Below are 10,687 nucleotides of genomic sequence, written 5' to 3' on the forward strand. Positions count from 1 at the left end.
AGCCTGTTCAAAAGAAAAGAGGAAAGGGTAGGAAAACTGAATCAACTAGAGATCTGACGAAAATAATCCCTAGAGAAGGCTAAGAAGTGGGACAAAGGACAAACACAAGTTTTCAAAGACAACTAGGTGACTAGTGCGCATTTTTGGGGACGTACTCGTTGATTCCGTCATGGTTGTTCACATAGTTGTTGTTCCTTCAATGAATATTAAACTGTGAGTTGAACGCTTATCTTGTCCACTGTTGCTCGCTTGTCATCGTCTTTTTAGAGCGTTGTGTACATTTATCTTAAGAAATCCGAGAGTCAAATAAACGTGACAGCTTTTTTGTGTACTCTAGACGAAACAGTTCTTTGTTTCCGCAGGCTCATCAGGAACTGCTGAGGCAGCAATCCGGCAAACCGCAGCGTTTGCCGTGCGTGACTGAGTTTAATGCTGACCAGTTGTTTTTTATATCACTGGCATATGTGAGTAGTTTCTGCATTAATCTGTAATTAAAAGCAAAAGCTTTCTTTTCACCACGGGTGCACGGGAGCGCATGTATTTTCTATGAAAGTGATATCATGTTAAACAACCACGAAGGTCAACCTCTGTACAAGAAGGTATAGGTTGAAAGTATTGGAAGAATCACCGATCCTCTAGTTAGCTGAAAGGAGATTGCCGTTTGCTGCTATTGTCGTCCTTGACGAAGGTAACAACAGGTGCCTAAATATAAACACAAAAGAAACCAAAACAAAACTCTCGTGTGCATTCGGTTGCGCTTTATGAAAAACAAGCCGTCGTAAATTGCGAAAACTAAGTTGATGCGTGTCTTATATGATTATCAAGGTGTGAGTGAACTGATTGGCGCACATAAATTTTGTGTAATAGACGGATGATGCGTGATTTTAGGTTTTTGCACGAGGGTAATAATGGTGTTGTTCATTGCACAGTGATGCTATTGAACTTTGAATATTAACCTGTTACTAATAGGTCTAGCCTTGCACGCTCATTATTTTATCCATCCGGTTTACATAGCAGTGATCCCACCACCCAACCTGCCGCTGTTCTTTTTTTCAACAACTCAGAATCCAACTTATATACGTTTTATATTGATATTTTAGGTTGCGAACCAACAATTAAAAAAGTAAATTGGTGTCTTCCTTTCATTCTGACTTGTAAGCCCTTATCCTTGAGACGCGAATTCTTTTTATTACGACCTAAAGTGCACCTCTAAAAGGGCGCATTGCTGTTTGTGCGGCATTGAAAATAACACAAATAAAAATAAAGCAAATTATAATTAATAAAATAAAATGGCACCCCCGCACCCCGTAGGGCTATCACTGACTTTCTATTATCGCCGACAGCTGCAGAAATGCAGAGATTGTGTTTTTTAAGCTGTCCGTGATTATAACCAGAAAGTCTTTTTTTTTTCTAGGAATATATTGGTCCTTCTCAGAGCTTCTGATTGTGTTCCCGTTGATATCATCTTAAAGAATACGCTTTACTTGATATCAAAAAGGAGACTAAGGGCTTCTACGAGGGAGTTTTCACTCGCGGCGGTCAAATTGGTTTACTCATGCGTCTTTCCTTTTATAACCATGCATTAAAATTAAGATAAAAATATTACAACTCAAGTTGTATTCGCTCAGGGCACGGCCGCCTTTCATTCTGATCGTTATTATAGCTACCATAAAATCCTCCTTTAGGTGACATGACAATTTGACCTTTAAATGTTAGTTGATGGCAGCGAAATGCGAAACAGAGAGCTACAGAAGATTAACTAAATCTGCGTGTTTTCACTGCTTGTGTCTGAAACGAAGACAGTTCCCTCTACTGTAAATTCATTACACGAATCGAGAACACCAAACATTGCTTCGCATGTGGGCGTTGCGATAGCCAAATGTTACGTCTCGAGGTGATAGGAGAATGAGGAAGGTATTTTCACCTCTTTTGTCCATAAGGTATCTTGCCAGTTTAATGGACACAAGGTTCGTTTTCAGCCACTGGAAAATAGGCCTGCTACGGCAGGACCTCCAGCGCGGCGGTGAGAGATCATGTTAATCGCCACTCTGCTTAAATACCAACAAAACTTATTTTTACAAATAAAAGAAAAACGTGTTTTGTTGTTGAAGAATTATTTATACTTGGTGCACTTTCATGATAAATCTCTACCTTTTCATACTAGGCGCGCAAGGGGTTGAACACCAAATTCTTTTACATACTCTTGATGTTGAAATGCATCAACCTTCAAATTCTTGAATATTTTGCACTTCTTTTTTCAGCTCTAGAGGATTGCTGTTTTGACGTTAAAACACCCGTTCCGCTCGCAAAAATATATCTAAATATGGCATGTTGAAATCTCGGAAGTGTTCTTTGCCTTATTAAATGTGAATTTCAGTTATTAGAGGTTGCCCTAAGTGTACTCCTGTTTTGTTCTACAGAGCTTTTGTAAAAACGATCAGGCAGCAGAAATGAGGGATATTATCGAGCGGGACAGTCACGCCCCGTCTAAAATAAGGTACATTTTTATCATCATAGCTTTCACAAAATTCTTGAATTGAACTCAAGGGAATTTCCTTCAGTTAAAAGTTTTAAAAATCTTTAAGTAGACATGTAAATCTTATTAGTCTTAATTACTTGCTTCCTCTTTCAGGGTAAACCGGCAACTTGGCAATTCTCTCCTTTTTTTGAAGACATTCAGCTGCAATGCTACCAGTCGAATGAATATAACAAACAAATGCTACGTGTAATATGCACCAGTAATATTTTCATTTACTAGTCAAATAACTACACAATAAATATATTCAAAGTTTGTGAGCGCTCATTATTCATACTTCAAAGATTTCGTGTGTTGCAAGTGATATTTGTAACATGTAAATATTTTCTTAAGAAATGAAGACCAAAGATACGATAACCAACATATAAAAAATTAGCATGCAAAAGCAGTAATGAAAATAAAAAGAGCAGGTCAGTCACCCACACTTTTTTATTGTTTTGCAAAACAAAGTCAAATATAATTCAGGAAATAGAGAGTAGGAAAGCAGGATGTGGACATTTATCCCGTTGAGCCATGCCGCGCTAGACCTTAGTCGGCAAGCGTGACCTTTTTAATTTTATGCATTGTATTTTGTTAATGTCCAAATCCGAAAATAAATTAAAACAAAAATTGTGACCGAGTGGGTTAGCGCACACCTGCACCTTGCACGTGGAGCGAAGGCTCGCGTTGCAGAACCTAGGGATTGTGGGCTCAATCTCCACCCCTGCTTGTTTCGGTCTGGATGAGAATCGTACAGGCGTGCGGTCGTGTATCACTTCAAGGGCTGTAAAAGTTACTTCAAAAATGTACCTAAGATACAGTTACAGTTGCTCACACGGAAAGGTATCTAGGTACGTACCTAGGTACTCGCTTAAAAATGCACCTAGGTACCAGGTAGAGTTACTTCAAAGATACTTTCTTTATTTATTATTTCCAAATTTGTCAGAATATATTGGAAAATATGCTTTTTATACTAAGAATACACACAAAAAATTAGTTCAATAATTGTGTTTATTTTTGTCAATGCGAGAAATAAGGAAAACCGCATTCACATGAGCATTCCACGACATGTTATTTTTCTCACCTAAGTGCCCTATTTGACTTTAGATTTAGAACCTCCTCAAAGTGTTTCTGACGTCTTCGATCGCAGTTTAGTAGCAATTGTTCCTCCTACGCTAAAAACGCGCTCCACCGCCGCACTGCTGGGAAGCCGAGTGTTGAATTTTAATAACACACTTTTCAGCAGCAGCACATGTGCTTGAGACACTCAAGACTTCTTGTCGGAACAAGTTCGGTGTACTGTACAACCTGCTCTTATGAACCAAATAAGGACGATGCTTCGAAGTTAAAGAAGTGCCTGCAGTCTTTGTCGTCCCCTCTTTGTTCGCCTGACGACGATTTTGTCATAGTTAATGCTTGCGTAAGTTCGTTCTTTACATAATCCCAGGCCCACTCCCGTTACGCTTCGTTGTTTATCCACGCTATACCCTAAATCTTGGATGGCACAAGGCAGATATTATCGAATGTTTTTGTTCTGTAGAATATAATTCGAATTTGGCGGTTTGATATGATAGGTAAAAACGCTTGGTGATTCCTGTGAAGCTGAAAGGGCGAACACGTACCCAGGAGACACTGATCGACAATGAAACTCGGTAGGGACTATTGGAACGATCATATAAAGCAATTTTTGGATCCGCGGTTGGAGGAACAGATCTAGAGCGGCTTCAGGGAGGTTCGATGCGAATCCGAGCTGTAACTGAGGTCATTGCACACATATATCACGAGAAAAGCCCACACACTGGCATCGTACTGCTTCAGCTGATCGAGTCGTTGAGGCGCTCGGGAGCTTCCAGAGAGCCCCTCCGTAGCAAACCGGAAGTTAGACATGGGGTAAGGGTGGGCGGCTGGAGGGAGGGGGAAAGAAAATGCGCAATTTTTCCCAGATACCGGGGCTTTCACAGAAACTGTGCACATATTTCAAGTTACCTCCTCCTTAGTATAAGGAGTTCCAAACACGCAATGAAGTCGATTTTGGCTTCAGATGACGAAAGTACGTCGCTATTTTCCCTAAAATCAGTTCCGAAGCGACTCGGCAAATTGGTGTCCGTAGAACGGCATCGCTAATGCACCGTTCGCTCAAATGAACACCGCCATTCACTAAAGTGTTGTTCGATTAAACATCTTGAACGGGGCTTCGTTCGCTAAAATGTCGTCCGATCAAATCAGTGCCTCCAAGGTCTTACCCAATTCAACGTTAATCACGGCACATGGTGGTGTGTTAATACCTCAAGGTATAGTTTCTATCATTTTGACGATATGTATAGAAAAGTACCTTTAAAAAGTAACTTCAATTAATTACAAGTTACTGGAAAATGTACCTAAGATACAGCTACATATACCGAGAAATGAACGTACCTAGATTTGTACCTCAGGTACAACAAAAGTGCTTAGATACCGATTTCCAGTTCCTTGTACCTAGGTACTTTACAACCCTGATCACTACTGCGTGGTGCGCGTTTAAAACCCCAGGCTAGCGGTTGTAATGCAATGGCTAAATTTCTCATCTAGAGCGGGGAGACAAGTCGCTCGTTGAGGAAGACAATTTTGTTGTGGTATAAACATTCATACATGCCAACTTTTTATCGCATTAAGCCCCAAACTGTGACCCAAAAGGGTACATAAAACACAAGTCACTTAATGAGAAATACGATTTCGATTTGTGCTGTTTTTAATATGAGAAACGTTTACTTTGCGTGTCACAAATATCATGATCTATACTCTTTGTCACTAGTTGTGTTCAGTGCAGGCGAAGGCAACGCCAGGCGAAGAGAAAAAGGAGGAGCACTAGGAAGGCGAGAGGCGCGAGGGGTCAATGGAAGGCGAGGGGAGAAAGGGAGAGCACTAGGAACGCTAGAGAGAAGAGGAGGTTTCTCTACTCCTTCCCAGCCTTCCGAATGTTTGTCCTTTCTCCCCTCACCTGGCATTCCCTTCACCTGTTCTGCAGGCAACTAGTGACACGGAGTGTAGCTTAAACTCGCCTGAAATACAATTTTTCTCTCTTAATTTCTTTTAAAATTCGGACTTTTTTTTGGTATAAAACGAGGTATTTCCTTTGCCTAAGCGGATCAATTTCGTTAATAAATCGCACGTAAAAGAACAGGTTATAGCTCACAAGTAAGCGTTTCTGCAAGCCTTTCCCACTCCCCCCCCCCCCCCCCCCCCCCTCGCTACCTCCCGCCCGTGAACGCGAATGTGGACTTCCACCTAATGTGGAACATCTAAAGGGCCTTTGAGGAGAGTGTCTTGCCTCCAACGCTACCCACAGCATGATGTATGAAGATATAGTTTTCTATACAAGAACAGAAATGGGGCCGAAATTTCTTTCAGAATTCGCACCTGTCTCGGCAGGGCACTGTCGGGCTTGGGCTACTGCGCAAACGTGGTCGGGCGCTGCGCGGTCTTGAAAATATTTGGGCGAATAAGGATATCCCAGGAACCACAAAATGTATGGCCGGGGCCGCTCAGTTTCTCGCTAGCCGCTGGCTGGCCAAAATGCTCGGCCCATCGTTGCTTATGGTTCTTGGCCGTTGACTAGAAGTCACCGGCTGCCGGAGGCCAGCCAATGAGATTCGGCCAGGCATCGGCCAAGCGAGAAATTTTCTTGTCACTGGCCACTGACTTGTGACCGGGCCCTGCCCGCTGACTTGTGCCCGGGTACTGGCCGAACATATGGTAGTAAAGTGGCCACGGGTGAAATAACCAGACTGTGGCCAGCCCCTTTCCGGGCGCTTTTTTGTCATTGGTGGCCAGCAATGATCCGGCCTTTTAACGGACAAATTTTGTCATCGGTGGCCAGGGATGAAATGACCAGTCAGGGGTCAGCCTCTAACCGGGCACTTTTTGCCATCGGTGGCCAGCAATGAACCGAAGAGTTGGTGACCGGCATCTTATGGACAGAATTTTCTCATCGGAGGCCAGCGTTGAAACGACCAGTCAGTGGCCAGTCCCTTTCCAGGCACTTTCGATAACGTCCGTTGTTACTGTTCGATTTTTATTACTTTGATCGGCCATTTTGGTGCTGAAACGTATACAGCGGAAGGGTTACAGGGCAGCCAAGCCCCGTCTCGCAAGCGGACGCGCCGCGATTAATCACAAAAGTTGGGACGCACCCAGGTCGGGACGCGCTACATTAAGTCGCCGTTAAGACGTTGGTGCATAAAAACATAATAATTGTGCTGCGAAACCCTGTACACTAACGTTTTAGGCAAACATCACGTTTCTGTCATTTTATAATAATCTCCACTAAACTTTCCTACAAAAGAAGCTTTTCCTGTTTGTTTTACGCAAAAACATGATGTATAGAAGCTCCCCAGGCAACACAAAAAGCATGGCCGTACTCTGGCCCACTCTATAAGGGCCGGCCTGTTTCTGGCTGGCCAAAATGCTCGGCTCATCTTTGGTCATTGTACTTGGCCAGTGACTAGCAGTCAACGCTGCCGGAGGTCAGCCAATGACATTTGGCCAGGCATCGGCCAGATGTCATTGGCGGCCAGTGCCCGGTCATGCGTATGACCGGGCACTGGCCGCTGACTGGCCGCTGACGTGTGACCGGGCACTGCCTCTTGACCTGTGCTGGGCACTGTATAAATGAATGAGAAAAAAGTAAAACAGGTACATAACACAAAAATGAATGTATATCGGATACTTTAAAATACCGTTTATGCCATGGTAATAAGCAAGTTCTTTAACAAATATCTTATGTAATAATACACCCTGTATATTCCTTTATGAATAATAAAACCATCACTTTTTATTGAGCGACTTTATGTGTTGGAACTAGGTGGAGAACCGCATTAAAAACCGAAGACTCAAATAACATCAGGAAATGATGCAGTTTCCGGTTACAGGCCCGCTGACCTGTAACCGGAAGCTGGCTGAACACAGTTTTTGTCATCAGTGGCCAGGGGTGAAACAACCAGGTAGTGACCAGTCTCTTACCGGGCAATTTTTTGTCGTCAGTGGCCAGCTGCCTGCCGGTTGCCAGGCTGCCGCCAGCCAGGTGCCAGGCTAAAAACGGTAATTGCCCAATGGCTGGCCAAAATTTTGTGCTGCCTGAGCAGCTCCTCGAGCTTTTTCCATGCAGCGCGGACTTCCGCGAGGCTTTGCGGCGCCGTTAATAGTATACTTTTTGATCGATATATTCCGGTGTGTATAACTTTTGTTGCGCCAACATGTTTAAAGCAGAACTGTGCTAAAAAAAGATTAGGACAATCACTAAGAAAGAACAGCGATTTCCGATATGCATCTATTGAAAGAAGACTTTTTTCGAAATCAGCGTTTTTTGTTGTTTTTTTCGTACAAGACGTAAAAAAATCTCCGCATAATGCAATTTAGAAGTGCACCACTTACCGCCAGAAATGTGGCAAAGGAACCTCACCCACCCTATGGTGGTCTATTACGCCACAACTCGGTTTTGGCTCGCGTTACTGACCCATTCTGCATAAACACCAATCGAGACCGCAGAAAAGCGGGTTTACGGTTGGGTGACTTCTAAATGTTCGGAGCTTCTGCAACCGAAAGAAAACTGAATAGAAAATGTACACAACAACTCATCTCTACCCAAAATTTTCAGGTGTCTTGCATGGTTGCTTCTTTCTGAGATATGCAAGTCGTTACGGCGCGTCGGGCGTGGTCTTTTTGTAGATCGTTTCTTCTTTGTATGCAGGCTTCTACCCGCAGTTCATCTGCACCCTATCGCACAGGCTTCCAACCGGAATGAAACGACTTTTAGAGAACTATCACTACCCGAGAAAGTCAATTTATCTCGTCTTACTTTATTGCCGATTAAACATTATGCACAAGCCTAAGTTCTACCAAGTTCAGGTTTCCACCGATACATATGTTGCTGTTCCGGGGTGTTACAACGAGCCGATGGTCCCTCCAATGTTTCTGTTGTTTCCCATTGAACAAGATGTTCACTCGTTTCCAAGTTCACTGAGACGTCCGAGCATCCGGAGTGTTCGAGTAGTGGCGTCGTTGTTTTTCCCGTGGTCACAGTGCAGACTTGTACGCGTTAATAAGAAGAAGTAACGATTTACAATTACAATTACCTTATTGAAAATGTAGGTGAGAACAGTAAGCAAATATTGCATCTGAAGACTAATTTAAAAATTATCAGAAAGTAATTAATTACTTTTCACGTCACTTCTTTAAACTTTCTAACTCTAAATACGAAATGCATGCATATGTTCAAAGTAATTAGATTTTGTTTCTTTTTGACATTCACATATTGTTAAGCTTCAAAATTAGTTGTCGTTCGAAGGTCTCATCCTGTACTTGGGAAACGAGGCACTCTCGACCGCTCGACAATCAAAACGTCGAGGCGCGCGTCGGAATTCTAATTATTTAATCCTTTTGGCACTTTATATTTTTGTTTAGATAATTGGGGTAAAAAAGGTGTCCAACGTTGTTTCAAATTCGACGAGTGAAGAACGGGGCAGAAAGATCGATTTGTTTACGTAAAAAAATTTCAACTGAATAATTTTAGCTTTCTTAAACATGTAAGTGGTTACTTGTAATTGATTACAGAAAAATAGTAACAGCGAACGTTACCTCAGATAAAAATGCAATTGAAGCTCTAAAAAGTTAAAATATTATTTAACTGATTTCAAGTAATTAGTTACTTGTAACTGGTTACGTACAAGTCTGCCCCAGTGTTCCCAATGCGGGAACGTAGTGGGTTCACGCGTTCAGGAAGACTGAGAAGCAGACGACGACGAAGCAGACGGCAAAGCGATTCTAAAGCGACAAGACGACTTCAGCTGTTTTTCAGTGCTTGGTGACAAACAAATACCCCGGTCAGACGGGCACGTTAAAAGCCTTGAGAGCGAACTCCTTTAAGGAACCGAAGAGTCAGCTCGCGATCTCGCGCTTATCAGAGGGCGCTGGTTCGCCGACCCTTTAAAGGAGTTCGTTCTGAAGGCCTTTATGTGCCCGTCTGATTCGGAATCACAGACAACACAATATGAAGTACACACATGCAGTTGAATCCAAGATGATACCGGGGCGTCCGATACGATGATGTACGATGATCTACACGCACAACACCTACGCAGTTCGCTTGGTCTATCGGTCTATTAAAAGAATGTGCTGATACATCTAAAAAAATGAAGAGAAGTGTTCCAACACCTACGATCATATGATTTATCTTAATTGGATCCCATACCCTACATCTTATGACTTGAGAAGGCCGTGATGCCTTGATTGCTAAAACGTAAATCATTAAACCCTTTTGAAAAAGCCACGGACATCCACACGCCCTATTTCCCCATCACACCATACAAACATCTTATATAAAACAAATATTTTGATTAAGTAGATTTATTACATGAGAATTGAAGTGGTTCAATGCAATCTCACTTAACTTATACGCGTATTATACACAAAGAACAAATAAATCAATGTCGGTGCTGCGCGCCGCGTCTATTTAATTAAAATATCGCTAGTTAGAAATTAATTAGAAATCTGGAAGAAAACGATGAAAATTCTGAGCAATCTGAGAAGCGTATGTTAGGCAATTATGACCAAACATCAACTTGACCTGTGCCCTCTTCATTGAGAGAGAGAGAGAGAAAACGTTTATTGAAACAACAGGAACGGGGTAGGGGAGAAAATTCTTCATTGAGAAAAAAAAATATAACATGACATGCGATTCTTTTGTATTACATCTTGAAAGGGGGTCATAAGTATGCGTATGTCTTTTTGTGTTTTTCTTTTGTTACTTCATCAGGCTCTTGCTTATTGCTTGCGCGCGCGCTTAAAAAGACAACCTCGGAAATTACGAAAGTTCCTTTCCTTTCTGATTTCGCTTAAAATAGCTGGCTAATCTCAGTCAGAGCAGCATTTTCGCTTTATTCTTGTGGTCGCATACGTATTTTCATGCGTACGCATTAAACACTCGCCAGATTACAGCCGCCGTTGCTGACTTTCTCTTGTCTTTTCAAAATACAGAGCCACTGAAACGGCAGTTGACGAGTGTCAAGAGAAGCCAATGCTATAAGGAAAAGGACACGATGAAATCTAAAATGGCAATAACCTGGCCTGCTGTGGTAAAGAAGAAGTGACGGAAAGGTAATAAGAGGGAAAAACTGAAGGTTGGTTATTGCGGCGCTC

General features: G+C 42.4%; 1 pseudogene; it reads left to right on the top strand.

Moving 5' to 3' along the window:
* The window catches only part of LOC115319935, a 72,327-nt pseudogene extending 69,598 nt beyond the window's left edge, over positions 1-2,729 (top strand).
* The last annotated feature ends 7,958 nt before the right edge of the window (positions 2,730-10,687 follow it).

Source organism: Ixodes scapularis, unplaced genomic scaffold (assembly GCF_016920785.2).
Source record: "Ixodes scapularis isolate PalLabHiFi unplaced genomic scaffold, ASM1692078v2 PGA_scaffold1__304_contigs__length_218370807, whole genome shotgun sequence".
NCBI classification, from domain to species: domain Eukaryota; kingdom Metazoa; phylum Arthropoda; class Arachnida; order Ixodida; family Ixodidae; genus Ixodes; species Ixodes scapularis.